The sequence below is a fragment of the Ostrinia nubilalis genome, chromosome 4 (assembly GCF_963855985.1).
Source record: "Ostrinia nubilalis chromosome 4, ilOstNubi1.1, whole genome shotgun sequence".
In the NCBI taxonomy this organism is placed as follows: domain Eukaryota; kingdom Metazoa; phylum Arthropoda; class Insecta; order Lepidoptera; family Crambidae; genus Ostrinia; species Ostrinia nubilalis.
Genome location: NC_087091.1, coordinates 17,060,641 through 17,084,765, shown reverse-complemented (window position 1 = coordinate 17,084,765; position 24,125 = coordinate 17,060,641). Strand labels below are relative to the sequence as shown.

The 24,125-nt window shown below is 36.6% G+C and overlaps 1 protein-coding gene and 1 non-coding gene across 2 annotated transcripts in view; one reads left to right on the top strand and one right to left on the bottom strand.

The window, feature by feature from the left end:
* The first annotated feature begins 1,053 nt into the window (after positions 1-1,053).
* The window catches only part of LOC135071273 (netrin receptor UNC5B-like), a 132,639-nt gene continuing 109,567 nt past the window's right edge, over positions 1,054-24,125 (top strand). The window contains exon 1 of the mRNA XM_063965065.1: positions 1,054-1,097. The gene's annotated coding sequence lies outside the window, so the exon portion shown is untranslated. The remainder of the gene's footprint in view (positions 1,098-24,125) is intronic.
* LOC135071578 (U6 spliceosomal RNA) lies at positions 8,488-8,594 on the bottom strand. Its single transcript, XR_010257293.1, has one exon. It is a non-coding gene; the product is annotated as a U6 spliceosomal RNA (small nuclear RNA).

Here is a 24,125-nt window from a genome sequence, read left to right as displayed (position 1 = left end):
GGAAAGCTAAATACTACACCGTTTCTTATCAACCAATGTGTACTGGCACATCACAGGCACATTGTATAAGAGCGTATGCAATAATAATAAATGTAAATCTCACGACATTTATTAAGTATCTATCTACAATTAAATAATTGATACAACGGCCATTGTGGAAATCATTGGCCTATATTCATCAGGCCTATGTTCAGTAGTGGACATCCTATGGCTAAAATGATGATGAATTGATACAACAAAATTAAATAATACAAACAGAAGCCGATGCAAAAGATATTATTTTTGTTATTAGAAGTAATGAATCAATGAACCATATTGCTACCAATCATGTCAAGAGAGAGCTCACAAATTGGATGAGTGCACTTAAGCGAGGTATGTCCGTCATTAAAATCGGGGCCAATAAAAAAATTGTTTGATACATGAACCGAGAAATTCATATATCGAGTGATATTGACTCGGATAATCAAGATTGGGAATGTGAATATGAATTCAATTTATTCAATCAACCGATTTGTCACGTCCATGGTTTCTTTTGTACTGTTATTATTATGATGTGGATTAATTAATAAGTCAAGTTTATTATCTTATGTAATCAATTAGTTATCTAATCAACTGTGGTTAACATCACACCTATTTATAACAATTTAATCAGAAGGTGAACCCGATTTCTTGTATTTGAAAAGCACACAAATTCAAAAATTACTAACTCTACGCGCTCTACAATTTGTAAAATTCTGTCATACTAAGGCTAAGTTGCACCACCGAACTTTAAGTAACTGTAACGATAACCGGTGCTTTTTGTATGGATTTTGACTGATTTTTGACGTTTAAATTGTTAAAGTCAAAGTATAATGGTGCAACCCAGCCTTAATAATTATGCTCAGATCATTAAACATTGCCTGTGGTAATGATTATTTTAACTCGTTGTATGATATTTAAAACTAACCATTTCTTGTATATTCCTCAATGAATTTTCTGTACATTATGTACGGTGATAATAATGACGTACCTTCAGAAAGCTTAAAAATCTTTTTTTGTTTGCATGTAGCACCGAATTGTTGGAAGTGTGTTCTAAGAAAAGCTTCAAGTAAAGAATGGTATGTACCAGAATAGCCTTGGCACTGCAGGATTTTTGAAAAGAAACTCCTTGATTTTCAGAATTGGTGTGTAATCCCGTGGATAGAAATGAAGAGTGACAATAGTAATAGTAAATTTTCGTTTGTTTTAAATTATACAATGCTAGCACCCGCGGATTGGTGCGCAAAATTGATCGCGGACGAGGAACGTTCCTGATTGGTTGTTGGTCTCGAGCGTTAAGACGTTGAGCGAAGAAATTGTAGCAGGGAGAAGGTATATGGCCGCCAGTTCTCATGATGAGTTGCGTAGATGGCGCTGTGGGTGTCCAAACATGCCCCCGGCCTTGGAAGCACCAGCTTACGAAAGACTAGCAGGATCCATCTCTGGCTGATCCCATAGTAAAGGACAGATCTTGGTTACAGCGCGCCTGATGACTCCGGATGTTGTTTGGATGTCAGCAACTCTCACGATGCCATCTTTTCCATGGATCGTGTTCTTAACGCGTCCCAGTTGCCACTTCAATGGAGGTAAGTTGTCATCCTTGACAATCACCAGCGTGTCTGGTCGCAAGTCGACCGTGTTCTCCTTCCACTTGATCCTCGTCTGCATCTCCGAGATGTACTCTTTGGTCCAACGTGACCAAAAATGCTGGCGCAGTTGTTCAACACGTTGATATCGAGTAAGTCGATGCATCGGCGTATCTTGCATGTCGGCGCTTACAGGTGCAACGAGCGGACGACCAACCAGGAAGTGAGCAGGAGAGAGAGGCTGAAGATCGTGCGGATCTGTGGATAGGGGACTCAGTGGACGGGAGTTAAGGACAGCTTCCACCTGCGTTAATAATGTGCATAGCTCTTCGAAATTTAGGTGCGCGTTGCCTAATACACGGTTAAGGTGATATTTGCAAGATTTTACTCCTGCTTCCCACAGACCACCAAAATGAGGAGAGTATGGAGGTATGAATTTAAATTTAATCTGTTGGCTGCTAGCATACTCGATAATATCGGATGAGCAATTCGTTAAAAATTTCTTAAATTCATTCATCAAACCTACAAAATTCCTACCGTTGTCTGAAAAGATTACTTCCGGCCTGCCACGACGCGAGATAAATCGTTTCAGGGCTAGAAAATATGCGTCAGATGTCAGATCGCTGACAAGTTCCAAGTGTATCGCGCGTGTAACGAAACAAATAAACAAACAAATGTACGACTTTACAGTTTTAGCACCTCTGCCTTTGCGATTCAGTACGAGCACCGGGCCTGCATAGTCTACCCCGCATCGCATGAACGGGTAAGTTGGCGTGATTCGCTCCATAGGTAAGTGTCCCATAATCGGGTTTACGGTTTTACCTCTTAAGCGTGTACAAATAATACATTGACGTATTACCTTTTTTGCGAGATCACGCCCCCTTACCGGCCACCAGCGCTCGCGCAGCGCGAACAGCAGCGCCTGCGGAGCCGCGTGCAGCAGTTGCGCGTGCTCGCGGCGGAACAGCAGCACTGAAAAGCCATGTTTACTTGATATTAGCATGGGGTGTTTTTTGTCAAAGTCGAAACTGGTAGAATTGTCTAGACGACCTCCTACTCGAATTAATTGGTCGTCATCAATAAATAAATTTAATTTGGCTAAATTATGATTTCCTTTTAGTTTTCCTGTTTCTAACAATTGCTTATGTTCTGCTGGAAATGATTCTAATTGTGAAAGTCTAGCTAATGTTTTCACAGCATCTCTCAACTCTTCCACACTGAGCGGTCCTATTATTCTGTCATTTTTATTTCGCGTATTATGAATAAAGCGGAGTACGTATGCGGCTGCGCGACTCATGCGGTTGAATTGAGAGAATCTGTGAAATGGAAATAGTGAAGTACCGGATTGTTGTTCCGCTATAAAAGAATGTACTGCTTCACGTTTGACTTCTGTGAGTGCTTGTTCAGGGATGTCAGACTGGTCACATCCTGAAGCCGAGCTCAGTATAATTTCGGGTTCGTGTAGAAATGTCGGTCCATTCCACCATAGTGACGAATTCGAAAGGTCAGCTAAACTAACACCACGCGATACGAGGTCAGCAGGGTTATTCTTTCCACTGACATGGTACCACGGGAGCTCTTTACTGAGTTCGTGAATTTCAGAAGTTCTGTTCTGAACAAAAGTTTTTAGTAGGTTGGGGGCCATACGTAACCATCCCAACACTATGGTTGAGTCAGTCCAAAAAACAACGCGGTCAAAGTGACACCGAAGTGCATCGCGAACCTTGTCATAAAGTCGAGCACCCAATAACGCTCCGCATAGTTCTAATCTAGGGATGCTGACCGGTTTTAAGGGCGCGACCTTGCCTTTAGAGCACAACAACCTCACTGTTACTATCTGAGTGTCACTTACTGTGCGTATGTAGATGCATGTACCGTAAGCAGTTTGTGACGCATCGGTGAAAATGTGAAGCTCAATCCTAGTTGGGTATGGTCCCATGACATGTCGCGGTACAACTATGTTGTTTAAAATAGACAGATCGTTGACAAACCGGTCCCAGATTTTTGTAATGTCACTAGGAACGGGATCGTCCCATCCCAATTTCAACAACCATAATTTTTGCAATAACACCTTCCCTATGATTACAGCAGGACTCAGAATGCCTAGTGGGTCGAATATTTGCGACACGGTGGACAAAATTATGCGTTTGGTTAACGGCATCGGTTTGTTTTCAAACTTACTAGTGAAATTAAAGTTATCTGACGAGGGATGCCAACCAAGACCTAGTGTTTTGCATTGACTATTTTCCCCTAATGCTAACTCTTTAGAATAGTGAGGAACTGATTTGTCAAATTCGTGATCAAAATTAAATATCCATTTGCGTAATGGAAAACATCCAGACTCAAGTGTGTTAGCTGTATTTTTACATATTTCTAACAACTGAGTTTTATCATCATGGCCCGTGATCATATCGTCGACATAGAAATCCTCGGTTAACACTCGTTTGACGTCACAGTCAGTACAGTCAGCAGCTAACTGCTTTAAACAACGACAACTGAGAAAGGGCGCGGAGGCTGTCCCATACGTAACTGTATTCAAGCGATAGACGTCTATAGGCTGCGATGAGTCATCACGCCACAGTATCAGCTGTAGGTCCCTTTGTTCCGGCGCAACACTTACTTGTCTATACATTTTTTCTATGTCGGCGCAGGCTGTGTATTTGTATTGCCGAAATCGTAATAAAATGGAAAACAAGTCGCCTTGTATTGGAGGACCTACTAGTTGGATGTCATTTAATGACTTTCCAGTCGAAGACTTGGCACTAGCATTAAAAACCACACGTAATTTTGTGGTGGTACTGTGAGCACGAAAAACGCCATGATGTGGCATGATAAAATGAGGAATCCCATACGACTGTGCGAGTGTCATGTGGCCTAAATTGATGTATTCGTGTATAAAGTCTGCGTATAATTGTTTGTATTTAGGATCACGATCTAATCTTTTTTCTAGTGATAAAAATTGACGCTTCGCTTGAGAATACGTCTCGCCCAAGGCATCAGCTGACTCTTTAAGTGGGATGTGAACACAAAACCTTCCGTCAATATCGCGTGTAGTATTGCTTACAAAAGATTTTTCACACTCTAACTCGTCATCATTAAGCGTATTCTGAAGCCTGGGTAGTTCTTCAAGCTCCCAAAATTGGCGAAGTTGTGTATCTAAAGATTGACTGAAGTTGCAATGAATAGATTTATTTTTGTGTGCGTATAAATTCAAAGAACCCGACACTATCCAACCTAACTGTGTGTTTTGGAGGAACGGGCCGTTAGGTAAACGCATTTTACCTTCAATAAGTAGGTCCCAGAATCGATCTGCGCCTATTAATAAATCGATATCTTGTGACTCTAAAAATTGAGGATTTGCAAGCTGAACATGTTTAGGAATCCTAAAATGCGCGCTTTGTATGTTAACAGCTGGCAAAGTTGATGTTATTTGCGGTAGAACGAAACACTTAATGCGCATGGAGTAGGTATTGATGCGTGATTTTACTTCGATGTCACAAATTTGCGTGGATTGTGACACAAAATTACCCACACCTCGTATTTCTGTAGTGGACTGTATAACTGGAATGTCTAATCGTTCGCATAATGATTTTGTGATAAAACATCGTTGACTTCCGTTGTCAAGAAGTGCGCGTACTAAATGATAGTTACGATGTTTATCCGCTATCTCGACCAGTGCAGTCGATAACAAAACCGGTAGCAAGTCTAAATCATGTGTGTTGGAATGCGCGTTGTAAACACACTCGTTTGTATTGTGCGTAGCGGCCGTATCGGGCGAGCCTGCGACCGGCGGCGGCGGCCGCGGCGCGATGAATGCAGATGTTTGTGCGCTGGGCAATGCGCAGGATGCGCTCGGGCAATCCGATTCAGTCGTCAGTGCACTAGCTGAGAGTAAGGTCATGCCGGGACTTGTGCCTTGTTCGTCACTATGTATGAGGGAGTTATGTTTTTTGTTGCATTTTCTACACGACCCAAACTTACAATCGCTCACCGTATGACCAGAACGCAAGCAGTTTTTGCAAAGTTTGTGATTATCAATAAGTTTAAGCTTTGTGTGCAAATCAGAATCTAAAAACCTTTGACAAGAATAAAGTGGGTGCTTACCGTTGCACATCACACAACTTGATGGCTTTTGTGACTTGTTGTTGGAAACATTGCAATGCACTTTAGTACGTTCATGCGTAGCTGTTTGTTTTTTATTTAAATTATTTTGGCTACCTTTGCAGTGTGAACTAGATAAAGTTTCCAACATATCTGCTCTGTGCTTTAGAAATTGAAGTAAATCATTTATTTTCAAAGCTACCTTGGAGTCGCCACGATTTTCAATTAAATTACTATATTTATATTGTTCCCATTCGCGTTCTGTGGTTTGATCCAATTTAGAGACAACAATAAAAATAATTAAAGTGTCCCATGAATCAGTGGGCTCGCCTAATATTTTTAAAGCACGTAGGTTCTTTAAAACAGTGTCTATGAGGTGTCTAATGGATGTAGGTGACTCCTTGGTGAGCGTTTGAATTGAAAATAAAGCCTTGATGTGATTGTTAACCAATAAATTTGAATTATTGTAACGGTTAAGCAATAACTCCCATGCAACTAAATAATTGTCAGCGGAAAACTCTAATGATTCAATCACTTGTGCTGCGCTGCTTTTTAGTGATGATTTTAGATAGTGAAACTTTTGAATATTACTAATCTCATTAGAATTATGCACAAGAGATAAAAATGTGTCTCTGAATTCTAGCCAATGCTCGTATGAACCGTCAAAGGTTGGCATGGAAATGGTAGGTAATTTGACCGATTCCTGTACTTTATTCCTACACTTAGAACTTGTAGCAACCAGATCACTGCCCAACATACATTCAGCCCGAGCTAGGACGTCATAGTAGCAATCTTCAAATGAATCGCGTTGAGATAATTGGCTATCTATTTCGCTTTCTGACACAATTTCCTCTATTTTAGTTTGGAGATCACTAAACTCAGCGTACAGGCCCTTGGCACCTTGTACGCGAAGTGCCAAGTCGGTACGTAATTTCTCAGACAACACATTACTTTTAATGCTATCTAGGTAATTAGAGAATCTAGTCAGCCTACTTTTAACTATTCCACGTTTTTTATTTAAGCTGTTTAGCAAACTAGATTGTTCGAATGAGATACCATCGACCGTTAGATTACAAGGGGACTTTGAACGTGCCCTCACCTCACTTTCTTTGCTCATTTTGGTAAGTTAGTGAAAAGCAGGAGTACTTACAGTTTTAGTGTTCGTAGTGATCTGCGAAAGTAGCAGGTATTAGCAACGACACTCTGCTGTTGAACACTCGACACACTTGATGCGCGTACGTAGGTAGGTAGGTAAGTACTGAAATTAGCAAATGCACAGTATTACACAAGTGAAAACCAAGGGTTTTTGGATATTGCGGATGGCTGGCCGTACCGATTTTGCATCTCCTGAAGTCCTGGTGTCCAATACGTGGACGTGACTTGAAGATAGCTTCGCCGGTTGATATTGTGATATCTTGCGTTTTCCGGTGAATATGCAGCTCGGATAGGTCGCTCGCTTGTTGTATTCGGCTGAGAAGGACCAAATGTACCAGAATAGCCTTGGCACTGCAGGATTTTTGAAAAGAAACTCCTTGATTTTCAGAATTGGTGTGTAATCCCGTGGATAGAAATGAAGAGTGACAATAGTAATAGTAAATTTTCGTTTGTTTTAAATTATACAATGCTAGCACCCGCGGATTGGTGCGCAAAATTGATCGCGGACGAGGAACGTTCCTGATTGGTTGTTGGTCTCGAGCGTTAAGACGTTGAGCGAAGAAATTGTAGCAGGGAGAAGGTATATGGCCGCCAGTTCTCATGATGAGTTGCGTAGATGGCGCTGTGGGTGTCCAAACAGGTAAGTATCTGCATAACATCCTACTAATATTATAAATGCGAAAGTTTGGATGTCTGGATGTTTGTTACTCTTTCACGCAAAAACTACTGAACGGATTTTTTTGAAACTTTACAGTATTATTGTTTATAACCCAGAATAACAATATAGGCTTTTATGACGATCTGTGACAAACGAAATTTCATGCGGGTGAAACCGCGGGCAAAAGCTAGTTAACTTATAAACCTAAGGCTGGGTTGCACCAACTTACTTTAACCGTACTATAATAATAACCTGTGTTTTTTGTATGGACTTAGACAGATTTTTAACATAATTGTTAAAGTTAAAGCATTACATCTCAGTCATATAAATCTAAAAGTTCAAAAGACATTGTAACTATCGACTTGATCGCACATTCAGCATGACTTGAACCTCAATTATGCCGGTTAAAGTTAAAAATTGGACCATTTACTGTCGTGACAAGTCAACAAACTGTACAAACGATAACTGACACAAGGAATTAACTTGACGAGTTATTTAGAGTTCAAGCAATTGTTAATTTCCTCCAATGAGCTAATGGGCCAAATCCTCTGTTTTGTAATTGGTTGATTGGGCACCTCCCTGAAGAGTTTAAATGGTGGGATCTATGGGGTCAGGCTATGTCATGAGATAAAATACATGGAAACTACGAATAACTGTAGTACTGTGTACCTTTACTCTTTTTTTTTAACATACTATTAGTTAATTTTACAAAACAATTTGTTAATTGGACAGATTTGTTTTATAAATTGTATTTTTTCTATCCACAACAATTATTTTAGAGCTAAGTCCATAACGCTGCGTAATTAAACTGTAGTTTCTTTCATTCTTAAAAATATTTACCTTCATCTACATTGCACAGTAATAAAAGCTATGAATCCTCATCAAAAAGAATGACTTATAAAATGTATACTCGTAAATATTTATTTCTATTCCGCAGTCCGCACTACAAACATTTATCCAAATTGTCCAAAAAATGTGGAACGCTTCACGATTTTGCGTGTCATCCTTGCGCAGGGGCCATGCTAATCTTCTCTGTATCGTTCCAATTTTAGTATATGTACTGCCGAAGCAAGTACACTTGACATGGTAAAATTTTTCTATATATACTAAACGGGATCAAAAACTTTGATAGCGCGATTCAGGTCTGCATACTTTTGGCGGGGCTTTCATACGAGCGCTTGTTCAGCGCCATCTATTGACATTAAGAAGTAACTATAACATCAACTCGAGATTTTATAAAACAACTTATTAGAATAAGGTTATCATTATTAATTTATGATAGATTTAGATTTAGATTAAAAAAAAACCCTTAAATATTAAAAATAAAATAAGTATTACATACATCATTAACGTAATCTTAATTTGCTTACTACACGGAGTTTTTTTTTTACAAAGTTTTTTTTTTTTTTCAAAAATAATGGCAATTTAGATTTATAATAATGGTAGCAAATCTATAAACCATCTATTTACTCAAAATGCAACATCTAACAAACTACTAAATTTTAATGCAACATTGTCAAAATGAATACAATCCAGACTGTAAACTAGGCAAAATAATGATGGTTCCGACAGTAGCAATCAGGAAGCCATCTTGCGACTAGTTATGCGGTTTTGACCAAACCCTTCGAGCTTTAATAATTTTGGTTCGTGTCGCTCTGTTTGTCTTTCAGAACCTGTATTTACTTACATAGATAAGTAGGTACCTATACTCCTATTGGATAAAATATAGTAGACTCATTAACATTTATGTAGCATTCAAGTTTTCTCCGCAGTGCGTATTCTTAATTTTGTCTTAGGTTTTGTTCTTAACATGACTTTTGACACTTTATTTTTGTCATGCTTTTGTCCACGCTTCAATCAATTGACGGTTATTTTTATTCATACCGTACATTATGTAACACAAAATCATGGTCATACATTTTTGTTTCGCTTTTTTTTAATGAAATTAAGTTTAGGAACTGAAATACGAATATCTAAAATAGTATTCGCAGCTTAGTAAGGCATTAGATTACCACTAATTCCCGCACTATCGTTCTATCCCATTTTGAGCTTTGTCCCCTCGGAATAGGGAGTAAAAGCTTACCTATGGAACCTTCTCGTAATTTTACCTTCGGATCCAACAGTTCGGAAACCAGTTCTATTCGGTCCAGGGATCTTTTTGTCCGGTTGGCTTATTTGGAGCGTTTAACGATCTTTACAAAGTTACGGCACTGTTGCTAGCTTTGAATTTATTTAATTAAGTAATAGAGAAAGTAGATCTTTAATTTAGTAATGAATATTCTAGATTCTACACGTGTGATGCGCGTATTGATGAATTTGACAAAAGTCTTTAAACAATAAGTTCAACTTTACATAGCGTCTCGGTCTTTGTAAATGTTATATCATGGGTTCTTAAATGTAGAATGTTCTTAATGTTCTTAAATGAACATTGTAATAATAAATTAAATTAGTATTTTATGAAGGGGTAAACGAGCTTATGAGTTAATTAACTAGTAAGAGATCGGCTTTCTATAAAAATCTAAATCTAAATTTTTGAAGTGGGAAAACAAATAAATGAATCGTGGTTTTTTCGTGTTTGAAATATCAAAACAGTCTTTTTTTCATGCTAAATACTTACCTACTGTACATAAAATGTATGTTGTAATACGTTCAAATTATCAACAAAAATATTTACTACTACTTACTACTGTAGCGGCTACTGTATAAATCCTAATCGTTCTGTTATCAACATCTACTCAGCCTAACCAAGCATCAAACGCTGTCACGTCTCGGCGATCATAAATCAAATCAAATTCAATCAACACCAATAGGAAGAAGTCATTGAAACGTGGTATTAAAGCCGCAGTCACAACATCGTGGCCGTTTGAAAACACGCCATTGTAAGAGATTAGTGTTTGTAAACCAACTTTGTTTGCCTTTTTGGTGTCACGTGGAACCTTATTCTGTGTTTTAGTATTAAGTAACAAAAATATTTACGCCGCAATGATGCTAAGTTATTATGTACACTCTTAACATCTTCATATAACTACCAACTGTTTTTTTACGGAAATAAAGATTCTGATAGTGGACCGACGATCTGGTGAAGGTTGCGGGAAGAACCTAGATGCACAGAACCGGTCGTTATGGAAAACTTTGGGGGAGGCCTTGGTCCAGCAGTATGATAGATTCTGATTCTGGTTAATACATATGTATAGGTATATGATTAACATAAGCAGAAGTCGAAATAACCCTTTTAATTTAGAAAATTGGAACACAGCAGTAAAATAATTCCTTTTCATAAAATATAACTATTAGAAAAGGTTCAGATTCTTATTACGCTTACAGAGGCAGCAATTACAGCAATACTAAGTAAAATAATATTATCTTTCAACGTAGGCTGTTCTGACTTAAAGCATACTTATTCTAATGGAAATTTTATTTAAATTAAATCCTAAAATTGTTTGGCATTCCCAAATACGGCTATCCTTTAATATCTACCGTAGTTCAAACGTTGTAGATTCCTTATGATTTAAATTAGTTTATCTTTCAAATGATCTAAACCATTTACAAAATGGTTTCACTACAAACTTCCATTTACAAATTGATTTTAGTCGGAACTCACTTAATTCGAGAGAATTTGGGGAGAGACAAAATTATGAAACACGAGTTTGGTTGTGTTAAAAGGTAGAGTTTTCTACGGAATTACGTAGATAGAAAGAAAGATAGCTATCTAGAATAAATGCTCAAAGCAAATTGAAAATTTTACATCGTTTCTATTAACACTCCCGCTAAGTCTCTAGCCATTTTAATAAATACCTCTAGTGATGATAACCTGCTTGATACTGAGTCAATAATCATAAATTCATATTCCAATACTAACATAAAAATATTAACCCATTATCAGAGAGCGGTTAAAGTGAAATCAAACGCAGTATCGCAAATGCAATCTAGGCTTGACCATAAAAATGGTAAAACGCCGGTGGGCTTTGCCGGTTTTGCCGCGCTGTTTTTACTTAGTAGGCAAAAGACTTCTCAAGGCATGTCAGGCAGGATCTTTAAGCAAGAAAATTCTAAGACAAAATTTTTTATGTGCTTTTAATGCAAATGATAAAGACACCATAGTAGTCCATATCATGTGGCACTTGTCCCATTATTGTATCAGCAGATTTCTTTAGTAGAATATTTTTTTATGTATCTAACCTTCCACCTTCCGCGACCTCTTTAATCCTCTTTTCTACTCATTTACTAAGAAGTAAGAAGACAGGACTGAAAAATTGGCCCACAAAGTAAAAAACACTTGATTTCTATTCCGTGCATCTATCTGATTATTTTCCCAAATGAAGGAACGACGGTTTGTGTCCAAGCGATCTGCTACCTCAGCAAAGTACCAAAAACATGGATATTGCTTTTTTCACTGGACGCAATCTCTAGGTAGGTATGCAAACCCTACCTTTTGCGCCCTTATCGTGATCGAAAGGTCGCATGTATAATGCATGCGCGATCTCCGAATCAATCCCTGGATATGTGGAATTGTGGAGTAATGCGGAAACAAAACAACCTACATAATCGGACGAACTTTGTCCTCTTTGAAGTGGGGTTGGAGAGACAGTGGTTATTTGATATTCGGAAGAATAAATCGGAATAAATAATAGGATGGGACATTTTAATTTTCGTGCCACTTCTTGGTAGTATCAACAAATTATCGGAACTGCGTGGTGTGTCAATTTTTTACTTCGAATTTGTCATTTTATGATGTAGGTTGACTTAACCTTCATTGGTTGAGTTTATGGGCAGTTAAGCTTTAAGTCCTGGCTATACAGAGTTGCGAGCGGCAGGAACAGGAGGTGGATTTAGTCCAGTATTTTTATTTAAATTACTGAGATTTCCAATAGTAATTCTAAATCGTATTTATTTTACTCCGATTCATGTTTAATCCGCAAATACAATGCAAATCGTTATCTCGTACCACCCCATTTTTGTAATCCGCCGTCGTGCACCCATCAAAAATATATCACCCCAATGCGATGGTATCTTGCTTTGGCAGAGCAGCAAATTTGGTCTAATCCAAGGGCGTAATGCCAACTTTTATAGCGACTGAGATCTTATCGACTCGTTAATTTGTCTCATGTGGAGAAACCCTATACAGTCGGTGGGATGTCTGAATGGGGAAATATTTCCCTGGATGTTCCAAGAACAACTCAAAATATTTTAGGGAAATGGTACTCCTGAAACTATCTTGTTAAGATGAGTTTAAATATTTGAATGTCTTTCAACATAAACGGGTCAAACCCCATCCAAAATAATGTGTTTGAAATATTTTTCTGTTGTTCGGCGCAAGACCGTTCATTGTGGAAATCCTTGGGGAGGCCTTTGTCCAGCAGTGGACGTCATTTGACTGGAACGAACGAAAACTTATTTTTCTGTAAGTTTATTGATTTGTTCCCAATTTGAAAATTCACGAAATTCTCTCGTGATGAACAGATAAGTAATTAAGTAAATAATCTAAAGCGTTACTGCTGACTCCTTACCTTAATTATCCAATATAACTATGTATATACTTTTAATTAAACAGCTGTGCAACTCAACGCACAATTTGGCCCCACGGATTTGGCTCTATAGCGATTGCTATAAGGCTTATATTATTATCGGTATCAACCGAAGTGATGCGGCGATTAGCGCGTGCGCCTGAGCGCGTATGCGTTGATAGCGTAATGCGGATGTAGGGCTGCGAGTTATAGTAATTGATACTGAGAATGGAGTGCTAAAAAGAAGCAGTAGACTTGAGTTGATAACCCTATAAAATACTTAACAAGAAATACCACAAAACTGTAAGTTTCTATGTTTTTACGATTTTCCGACAGTCGTGCGTAGCTTTGAAGTTAATTATAGAAAAAAAAGTTTAAAATTCTAAGAAGTTCGCAGTTTTAGGTCACGAATAGTAGTAAATACGCATCTTCTGTGCTTTTGCTCATCACAGATCGCATTTACATTATCCGGATAATATTGTAATATGATAAATGAAATTAAAATTATCGTACATAACATAACAGAAAAGAAGACATACAAAAAATATTTTTGGTAGAGCATTTCATTAGTCATGCACTTTGCCGCTGACTATCCGTCGAGAGTTAAACAAAGAACAAACAAAACTCAAACACTACATACATATTTAAAGAGGCTGTTTAAGTGGACACTACACTTAATGTAGGCTTATTAAATACTTCATAATTCATGAAGTGCCCATTATCAATGCTTCAAGCAACGAATAAAAGACATTAAACACTCAACTCTACATCTTCATTTGTGGAAACATTTGACCAAACATAACCACAATTTGCTTGCCAACTTTTTTTGGCTTATTGGTTGAGACAACCCTGCTCCGTTCGATACACTGCAGCAATCGAACGTCCTTGTAGCCCATACATTGCGGTTTCTGTCCGATAAGACAGACATGGAAGCGGCCGAAAACATTAATGTACTTCCTTACACAGAAATTGTTGCTTCGCCTTTCCGCGTCGCGTGTTTTCACTAGCAAACCGTGTTAGTGTTGTCGGAAACTGACTATCGATACTGTAATAATATGCTAAAAGCTTCATAGTAAAATTTCTTAGTCATCGTTTGCAAAATATAACATGTTGGCGTTGTTGTGGTAATAAAATGATTTATCTACATAATATCGGTTATGGTTACTCCCTGCTAAAAGCACTCATTTTTGGCGTGAGGAGCTTTTTTAACCTAAAATTCTATTTAATTTTGGCGCTAATTGTGTAGAATGGTCATATGTATAAATTTTACGAGTGTGTTGGTTATCAATTCATATTATCACTTTGTTTCGCTTTTGTTTGGTGTGATAAAAAGGTGGTGCAATTTGTAACCGACTTCATATTCATATTTTTTTATTTTATATTCTATTTCAATTTCAAGATTTCTATTCTATTTCAAGAACACAAACAACAAATATTTGTGTTTCTATCGTCAGGTAAGCTGTATTTGTTTTCATAATAGTATTACTAAGTATCGATACGTTGGATTATTCGAAGCCTCCCCATCACTATTTCTACCGGCGATCCTTATGCAAATGTTAGTGCCTCGAATAATAATTATTTGCCCACTTTTATTGCCTCCTGACCCACAGATAGTTCGCGACTGTAAGCCTTGCATGTAAGCGAGTTAACTGCCGTCCAAATGGTGCGTTTGCCATGGAAATGCATTCTTGCGGAATGCGATTGCTATAAATGGATCGTAAACGGCTGCTGTGATTGTTGGTTTATACTTTTTTATTATTTTTACATGTTTCTGACGTGTCCTAATGTCCATCTGTGGGTAATTGAATGTTGCAAGTGTGAATGTTCAACTTCGATTATGCTTGATATTATTGGTGACCATAATTATTATCAAGAGGGGCAAAAATTGGCATAAAAACTATCATATAATATTTTTCCCTGGGACTAATAGAGAGAGAGAGAGAGAGTTACTTTCGCATTTCATATTAATATTACTAGGGAAACATAACGGGTGTCAACTGCAAGTCATCCCTACTATATATATATATATATATATATATATATATATATATATATATATATATATATATATATATTATATATTTATATATATATATTAATATTATAAATGCGAAAGTAACTCTGTCTGTCTGTCTGTCTGTTACGCTTTCACGCCTAAACCACTGAACTAATTTTGATGAAATTTGGCATAGAGATAGTTTGAATTCCGGGAACGGACATAGGATAGTTTTTATCCCGGTTTTTGAAACAGGGACGCGCGCGATAAAGTTTTTCTGTGACAGACAAAATTCCACGCGGGCGAAGCCACGGGCGGTAAGCTAGTAAAATTAATAGTTTACACTATCGTTCGTTCGTTCGTTTCAGCCGAATGACGTCCACTGCTGGACAAAGGCCTCCTCCAAGGTTTTCCACAATGAACGGTCCTGCGCTGCCCGGCGCCCGCATCCATGCTCTCCCCGCGACCTTCACCAGATCGTCGGTCTACCTAGTAGGAGGCCTGCCCACTCGAGAACTTTCCACAATCATAAAATTAATCTGAACGACTTTGAACGCGAAAAGCTTCAAGAAAATTTTGTTCCAAGAATTATTTATTTCACTTAACTTTTATTTAAAAAAGTAACGTTAAATAATTACAAACGTTCATAATCAGTTCCTTCCAGCTTAGGCACCTACTTTTTAACTAAGCTGCCAGTTAAGTGAAATCTTTGTTTCTATTAATTCCAATTACACATTAAAAGGCTAAATGGAACCGTTTGCTAAATTCGCTGTAGCGTAAAAGCCTACCTTTGATGGAAATTACTTGTCAACAACAGAAAAGTGGATTTTGTAAATTGGCCGTTCAAGTTCCCATTCTCAGTATTTATCGAGTAAATAATGTTATTTTCTGTGCAAATTCATAAAACAGAAGAAAGCGTAAGGCGGCACGCACACGTGGATTCTGAGATATGAAGATTACGTCATCACTGCTTTGTGAGACAGTGCCACAGTATTTAAGATTGTCATAAAAGTCAATAAAATCGTTTTTCATTCTACAAAAATTTTATTATCATGATCAATGGTCGTTAATCATTATTCGTTCATCATCATTGTTCGTTTGTGTATAAATAAAGCTCTTAAATTAGTACTACGAACAAAATTTCTTCGGATGAATCGACCATCTAACTTTGACCGTAACTATAACGATAACCGGTGCTTTTTGTATATTTGAGTTTGACATATTTTTGACGTTTGTTAAAGTTAAAGTGAGAAGGTGCAACCCACCTTAGGCTATTTTGTTGTGTTATGACCACTGGCTTGTCACAAGTGGGGAAATACATAACACGATTTTAACTTGTTCTTAAATAAAGTCTGCATGTTTGAATTCATTGCCCAAACTTTAGATTTAATAGGCGTTTGTTTTGGTAACTTGCTAATTACTCAATTTAATAAAAGTATAAGCCGTCGCGGAGCAGCTTATACAAAAGATGTCCGTATACGCTGACCCTAAAGCAAATAGTTTCACGTTTGCGTGTTTGTTAAAAATAAAGACGATAATTTTCGTCGTTTGTGTGTGAAAGTAATTTCGGTTGGGCAAATGTTAAAATATTCCAGTTAGAAAAGCCAGTTTGAGTATTTGACGGCTAGTGCCGGTTCGGTGTTCGCTCAATTTTCCAGCAAAAATATTTAGCGTAAACTGATTTTATCATAACAGCGTATGGCTAAAATTTTCTACAAAAATATATGGAAAAACATAAATTTTCAGCATAACACGATAACCTGTTTTATAACGTATAAAAACTTCATAGCGTACATAAATCATTGTATAATCGACCAGCACCTACTAATAAGCTACTCGTTTTATGCAGCGGCGAATTTTTTATGCCTTTACTCATTAAGACATTATGTACTTTATAATATTTATTTTAAGTAGGTATGTATACTGTTCTGAGTTTTTTACCATTTCTTTATCTGCTTTAGTTAACTGGTAGATAATGCCTTCCGGTATTAGGTCTGCCTTGTACATCATCTTACGTGTAAAAAGGTTAAATTTTCAGACGCCCATGGTGGCTCTTTTATATGGTAAGGAGGAATCCAATCCCAAACCATCCTTTGTAAGGATCAAAGCTTATTCTTGAGTGTCATATTAATTACCACCATCATTCTTAATTTCTCAAGAGATCCTTCATAAAGCATTTGTGTGCCAATCCTCAATAAAAGCAATCGGAGCCGCTGGCAAATGCTAGTCATTAATATTTTTTATTTATCACTTTCGGCAGTTGATTACACGAATGCAAATTCATTTCAACACGGTAAACCCTGCGGCTACTGGGGTTCTATTCCAAAACGATTTTGACATTCGACTCTATTGCACTCTCTCTCACAGCTTTAAAGTCCTTCATGAGCAAATGGGAAGGATGTATTCGATGCAATACAATAAATATGTTTTACATTTACACAAGTTTTGTTAAACTATATCCGTTTCTCTCACTCACAACATAATTGTGATATGTGAGACAGAGTCAGATAGAGTCGACATATCGAAATCGTTTTGGCAGTTGGTCCTCTGCGGTTTTAATGGCTATCATATTAACCCTTCATTCTATTCATGCGAGGATGATGAAAGTATATTTCATTAATACTGACGGTGGAGCTAATTGTGTACGGTTCATATATTGTTTTTGATGCACTTTATAATTTGATATTGAATGAGGAATTTATGATGAAAAGCTGATATAAAAAAAAGTTATTCATAAAATAAATAAAAAAATCGAATGCAATGAATGACTGACGTAGGCACGTACCTCCTCAAACAAATACAATGTCTAGATAGAGATCTGAAATGATCAGTTTTGAGCCGAACTCTGGATCTATACTAGTATAGTTTATACCCCGTCCAGCAAGATATTGCTACATTATTGGACCTACGATAAAAAAATTACAGTATTTTTCCGTTTGGCAGGAGATCTTGTATTAAGTTGTATTAATCAAGAAAAAAGTATTTAAATGTCATCAACCAGTAGCTAGATGCAGCTTTACCTAAGCCTCCCAAGGAGCGCCAAAAAGTAAAAAATTGGGCGTTTTCATTGAACTACTGCCCGATATTCTCATGAGGTACTTCATCATTCAAATCAACACACTCTGTTAAAATAGTCGTTACATTAAAGCATTTCAAAACTGCCATCAAACTTATGCCTAAACAAAACCTAAGTCTACAGTGATTAAAACGTCCTTGCATTATTTGCGGAGCAATCGAAGCTGCGTGAAACAATGCTTAAATATTATTGTATTGGAATTCATTTTATTTTTAGTGTTCAAAGGCTTTGTTATGGCGACTCTCGTGGATGCGACGTAAGGCATGAGCGGGTGACGTCATAAATGTATAATTTTTACCCGACTGCACAATAAATTGTAATAAAGGGGATAATGTGTTTAATTTTGAGGTGGCAATAGCCCAATGGTGCACGATTTCAAATTCAAATTGTTTATTACATGAATACTTTAATGAATACATGTCGGTGTCAGAATTTCAAGGAGCGCTAGTCCCGTAGCTAGAAGTTCCCGACTGGACTATTGTAATAAAGTTGCTCCTAATACAAGCATGTAGCTTACTTGGATAAGAATAAGAATAAGAAATTTATTTATAATGTTCATTAAATGTCAAATTTTCAAATACATTTTCTTATTAATAATAGTCAAGTATCAATAAGAAAGAAATACAATACATATTATACCTACATAAACAAACATAAAAAACGATAGATGTAGTGTAGGCAGGTATTCCTCAAGGTGAACCGACGATCTGGTGAAGGTAGCGATAAGCTACTGGATGCGGGCAATACAAGACCGGTCTTTGTGAAAATCTTATGTTTAGCAGTGGCCGTCATTTAGCTAAAACAAACGAAGATCGTGGTGGAGTCGATTGCAAAGATTGTGACATTCAGGCTGAGTTGCACCACCTTATTTTAACCGTAACAGTGACAATAACCGGTGCTCTTTGTATGTTTTGACAGATTTTTGACGTTTGTCAAAGTTGAAGTCCAACAGCAACTCAGCCTATGTATGACTTTTCAGGGATTCCGTGGAGGGTAGTTGAACGGGAAGCATGGTCGATCTGTTTTAATGGTTTCAATTTATTATTTAATGGACTTTAGTGTACAAATTTGGTGTTATTTTGTGTTCTAAAGTGCAGTGAAGTGATAAATTATAAAAAACATTGAAATACTTCGAATTTGAGCGCGCATCGAGTGTCGAGTGGGTTGTCGTATGAACAACCCGCTTTGGACCCGGTGGCGTCTCGAAACCTGCTTACGGGCATACTTAACTCCACGGAATCCATGAAAAATCAATAGAACTGAAACACCCACGTTCTATTGATAACTATGTCAATATTTTTCACTCGACATTGGCAGAAATAAACCTCCCAGAGAGGTTTGGTTGCCACAAATAAAAAAAAAAAAAAAAAAAAATGACTTTTCAGACATGTTTTTTCTCTAACTTCCCATCACTTGGACCGCATCACCGGATGCTTTGTTATAGCGATTTTCATTGTTGGCAATTCAATGAACGCAGTTTTTTGAATCGATTCGTTTGGTGTTGAGCGCTTTGAATGATTTACTTTGCTATGAACTTGCAATTGAGTTTGTGCGTTTGTCGCGCGTCATGTCAAAACGCTGGGAATGATCGATGGTAATTGATTTAAGATTTATGGATCTTGATCGTTGGGTGTGCCTTAAAAATGTCATAACTGTGTCGAAACCTTGGTTGTAATGAGAGGTGCAGTCATAACATTGGTGAATTAATTAGTATTTGTTTTTGTCTTGATGTTCATTGTATTAAGTAAGATGTAAAGACGGCTGTTAATGGGCCGAATTGTAATTCGGTTAGTTCCGAGTCGATTCTGCTAGCTAGAGGCCTGAGCTGCCTGAATACATCCTACTAATATTATAAATGCGAAATTTTGTATGGATGTCTGGATGTGACATCTTTGTTACTCTTGCACGCAAAAACTACTGAACGGATTTCGACGAAACTTTACAGTATTATTGTTTATAACCCAGAATAACATATAGGCTATAATTTATGACGATATGTGATGTGACAAACCTTTCAATAAATAAATACCTAAGACGTGAAAAATATTTACAAAAAAGCGCCATCTTTCAAATTTGCTTTTGACGTTCGTAAATAATATTGAAATATTAAAAACGGGGAAAAACGGGGTCCACGCGTACGAAGTCGCGGGCGGCCGCTAGTGGAAAATATTTATGCCGTATCGTTATAGTTCACATACTTATTCTTTATTAGGAATGTACTAATTATGTATATAGGAATCATATTTTTTCATATATTTTAATGTAGGTTCCAAATATAAAGATAAACTAGATTTGGGGTAGAATCATCCTATTAGTTCACGTTAAACCAACCCTATTTATCAAAATCGGTGAAATACCATGTGGCAAGCACAGAACCTTTACAAAACATTCGCAATTTTAAAATCTCAATTATCTGTCCCTTAAAAAACTGAACGTATCGAATTAATCCATCTGATCCCCCCGTTCCCAGCTATCACGCTAAGTACATTATCACGTTGCTAATCGATTTGAACCCTACCGAAGGGATATCCGACCGACCGTTTTATTTTATTGTATTCACCCACATCACTATTTTGAACCCGAATTAAGACCGTAGCCAAGAAAAGTCAGCAAGTACGTTCTACTTCCAGTAGCTCTATCAAATATTATGAGGATAAAATCTGATAACTGATGCAACGTAATGCCAAAAGCTAGAGGCTATAATTTATTTATTATATGTACATATTTTATCAGTATAAAATTGTGAATAGATAAAAGAAGAATCATTTTCTTCAGCTGTTTTTGTTTTACAGAAAATTCAAGAAAGAAGAGAGGCGGGTTTTTGACTCTGTCTTAGCGTTTTAAATAAACAGGTTATAAGAGAAAAGGCAAGTTTAATTAATTTGCTTTTAACCAACAAAACAATTTCGTTTCGTTTGCGAACGATTTGCAAATTCAAATGGTATTACTGGATTATTTTGTACTTTGGCATCACGTTTTTATTGTTATTTCGTAACCTCTATCACAAAGGCATAAAGTCTACGGTTAAGCAAGTTTTATAGCACATCATTACCATTTTTTGTTTACAACTAGGATATGGGGGGACATTAAACGTATAAATAAATATCGGTATTGGTAAAATGAGCGATTACAAAGAGGGATTGGTGATGTCATGTTTTTAATTTATAAGACAGAGTCATAGTTTATCAATATGGAGATGAATGTAGTAGGCTCAATCATTAGAACCATCAATTTTTCCAACACTTCAACCATATTGTCGAGTTGAACTTGCTCATTGGTGCTAGGTTCGACTCTATCTGTCATTTCTGTTAAATTATTTAAATAAACCTAATTGTCTTAAAATAAATGCTTTTGAAATATTAAAAACTCCCACAATGTGCTACCTACAAATACAAATAATATCTGTTATTCTATACATACAGGGTGGCCAAAACAGTGAGGTCTAAAAGAAAAATTTAGATTCCTTACATCAAGGTGTACCTAAATCACCCCCATGTATATAATACGATTGTGCTTAGTTTAGGAGATAGAGTTAATTTTGTGATATTTTAAAATTTTATGACCTAGTAGGCTTTAAACATTTTTATCTTTTTTTTGGGTTGACTTTTTTCGGATTTATTTTTTTCGACAGATTTGTTATTAATTGCAGATGTTCGAAAAAAATAATCACCTTCCTATCTTTGATTCAAGATACAAAAGTTTTGCTAGAAACATTAAAATTATGCTTTTATCAGAATACTATCAAATTTTCAACTTAAAAGTTTAAGTAAAAAAAAGAACTTCCATAGGTCCAAAATCATTTTAAAAACTGCGCCGTTTCCTAAACATTCATAATAATACAAAAAAACATGTACTTAATGGGCCACTATTTCCTGTAATCGGTCCACTAAAGTGGTAAGTCGGAGATTTCGTTACATGTTTTTGACTTTCTTAGAGTGAATTAATATTGGGAATCCTCTAAGTTTACATTACGTAGAACAGATTTAGAGCAGTAACTGGACAGAACATGTATTTATTCTCAACGAGGAAGCTCTTGCCCTTCATCACACCTGGCGGAAACTGATGATTAGGCTGAAGGTGGAAGGGAACTTCAACTACAGAGGAACTATAGCTTCCTACCTCCAAATGCCGGAATACAGTAATGCTATTAACATTATTGTTATAGTGACAGACTTAGGAAAATAGAGTTGCTAGCCAGGCAGACTTAGATCACCCTACCGCCAACCAAACCGAGCAGAAAATTTCACCTCCACTGGGAATCAAACCCGGGACCTCTGAAACTTACCTCTTACCACTTGAAGACAGAGGCAGTTGTTACATTTTACTGTTACCCTTGAAATACCTACTACAGTGAGAAGAAGAAGGAGGGATATTTGGTTTATGTTCATTAAAACTTACTTAAAATAACAATGTGTTCCAGAATTTGGAGGTGGGAAGCCATAGTTCCTCTGTAGTTGAAGTTCCCTTCCACCTTCAGCCTAATCATCAGTTTCCACCAGGTGTGATGAAGGGCAAGACCTTCCTTGTTGAGAATAAAAACATGTTCTATCCAGTTACTGCTCTAAATCTGTTCTACGTGATGTAAACTTAGAGGATTCCCAATATTAATTCACTCTAAGAAAGTCAAAAACATGTAACAGAATCTCCGACTTACCACTTTAGTGGACCGATTACAGGAAATAGTGGCCCATTAAGAAGTACATGTTTTTTTGTATTATTATGAATGTTCAGGAAACGGCGCAGTTTTTAAAATGGTTTTGGACCTATGGAAGTTCTTTTTTTTACTTAAACTTTTAAGTTGAAAATTTGATAGTGTTCTGATAAAAGCATAATTCTAATGTTTCTAGCAAAACTTTTGTATCTTGAATCAAAGATAGGGAGGAGATTATTTTTTTCAAACATCTGCAATTAATAACAAATCTGTCGAAAAAAAGAAATCTGAGAAAAGCCACCCCAAAAAAAAGATAAAAATGTTTAAAGCCTACTAGGTCACAAAATTTTAAAATATCACAAAATTAACTCTATCTCCTAAACTAAGCACAATCGTATTACATACATGGGGGTGATTTAGGTACACCTTGATGTAAGGAATCTAAATTTTTCTTTTAGACCTCACTGTTTTGGCCACCCTGTATATGCGAAGTTTCTTAAGCAGTGGTTTGTAGTCTGTTATTGTTTCACTGTATGTTTTTCGAACAAAATAAAACAAAATATTTGAACGGTTACTAATTTTGAACTTCCAAGAGGTAATACGAATGCAGTAAAAATAGAAAAAAGATACTTCTAAAACTTTATTTTTCTTAGCAATATGTAAACGAAGTCCAGATTCCAGGTACTTACAGAGTGAACCTACCACGTCTATGATTATTTGTATATTGAAGGTAATTATAGGGTTAGCTCCCATGAAATGCTATTAATAACGGTCGGCTGGTTAAGTCGATATCGTTCGATATGATTTGTTGGTTTTTATTGTGTGAATATTTAAATTTACATATTGCCATAGAATTATAAAAGTAAACACCTGTGCGGTTCTACGGCAGTCCCGTTTCAAAATTATTACACACAATAAGATATTGAATTTATTAAATGTTGGTCTCTATCTAATTTCTTTTATCAAATGTTCAAATTCAAATTATTTATTGCTCCATGTTGGTATACAATTTATTTTTGTTGTAGTTGCAAATTCCCTTATTTAGGACTTAATGTGCAAATAAATATTTGAATTTGAATTTAATCATAATCGTCGGTTTCAAGTTTTAACTGACGTTATATTATCCACTTAAAAAAGTTCTTTATTAGCCCCTACTATGAATGAGACGGCAAAAAATATCCCAAAAAGTAATTAAAAACAGATCAACTCATTATAATATTTCATTTACCATAAACAATTAACTGTCCGCCACAGGAGATTTTATTTTGGCTATTACAAATAGGTCTAAGAACCCCTACTGTATTAGCGATTGAGTACCAGTAGTCTCTATCAAGTTTGTAAGGGGTTTGTATCAATCTCCTTGGGGTCCATAAGGCTACT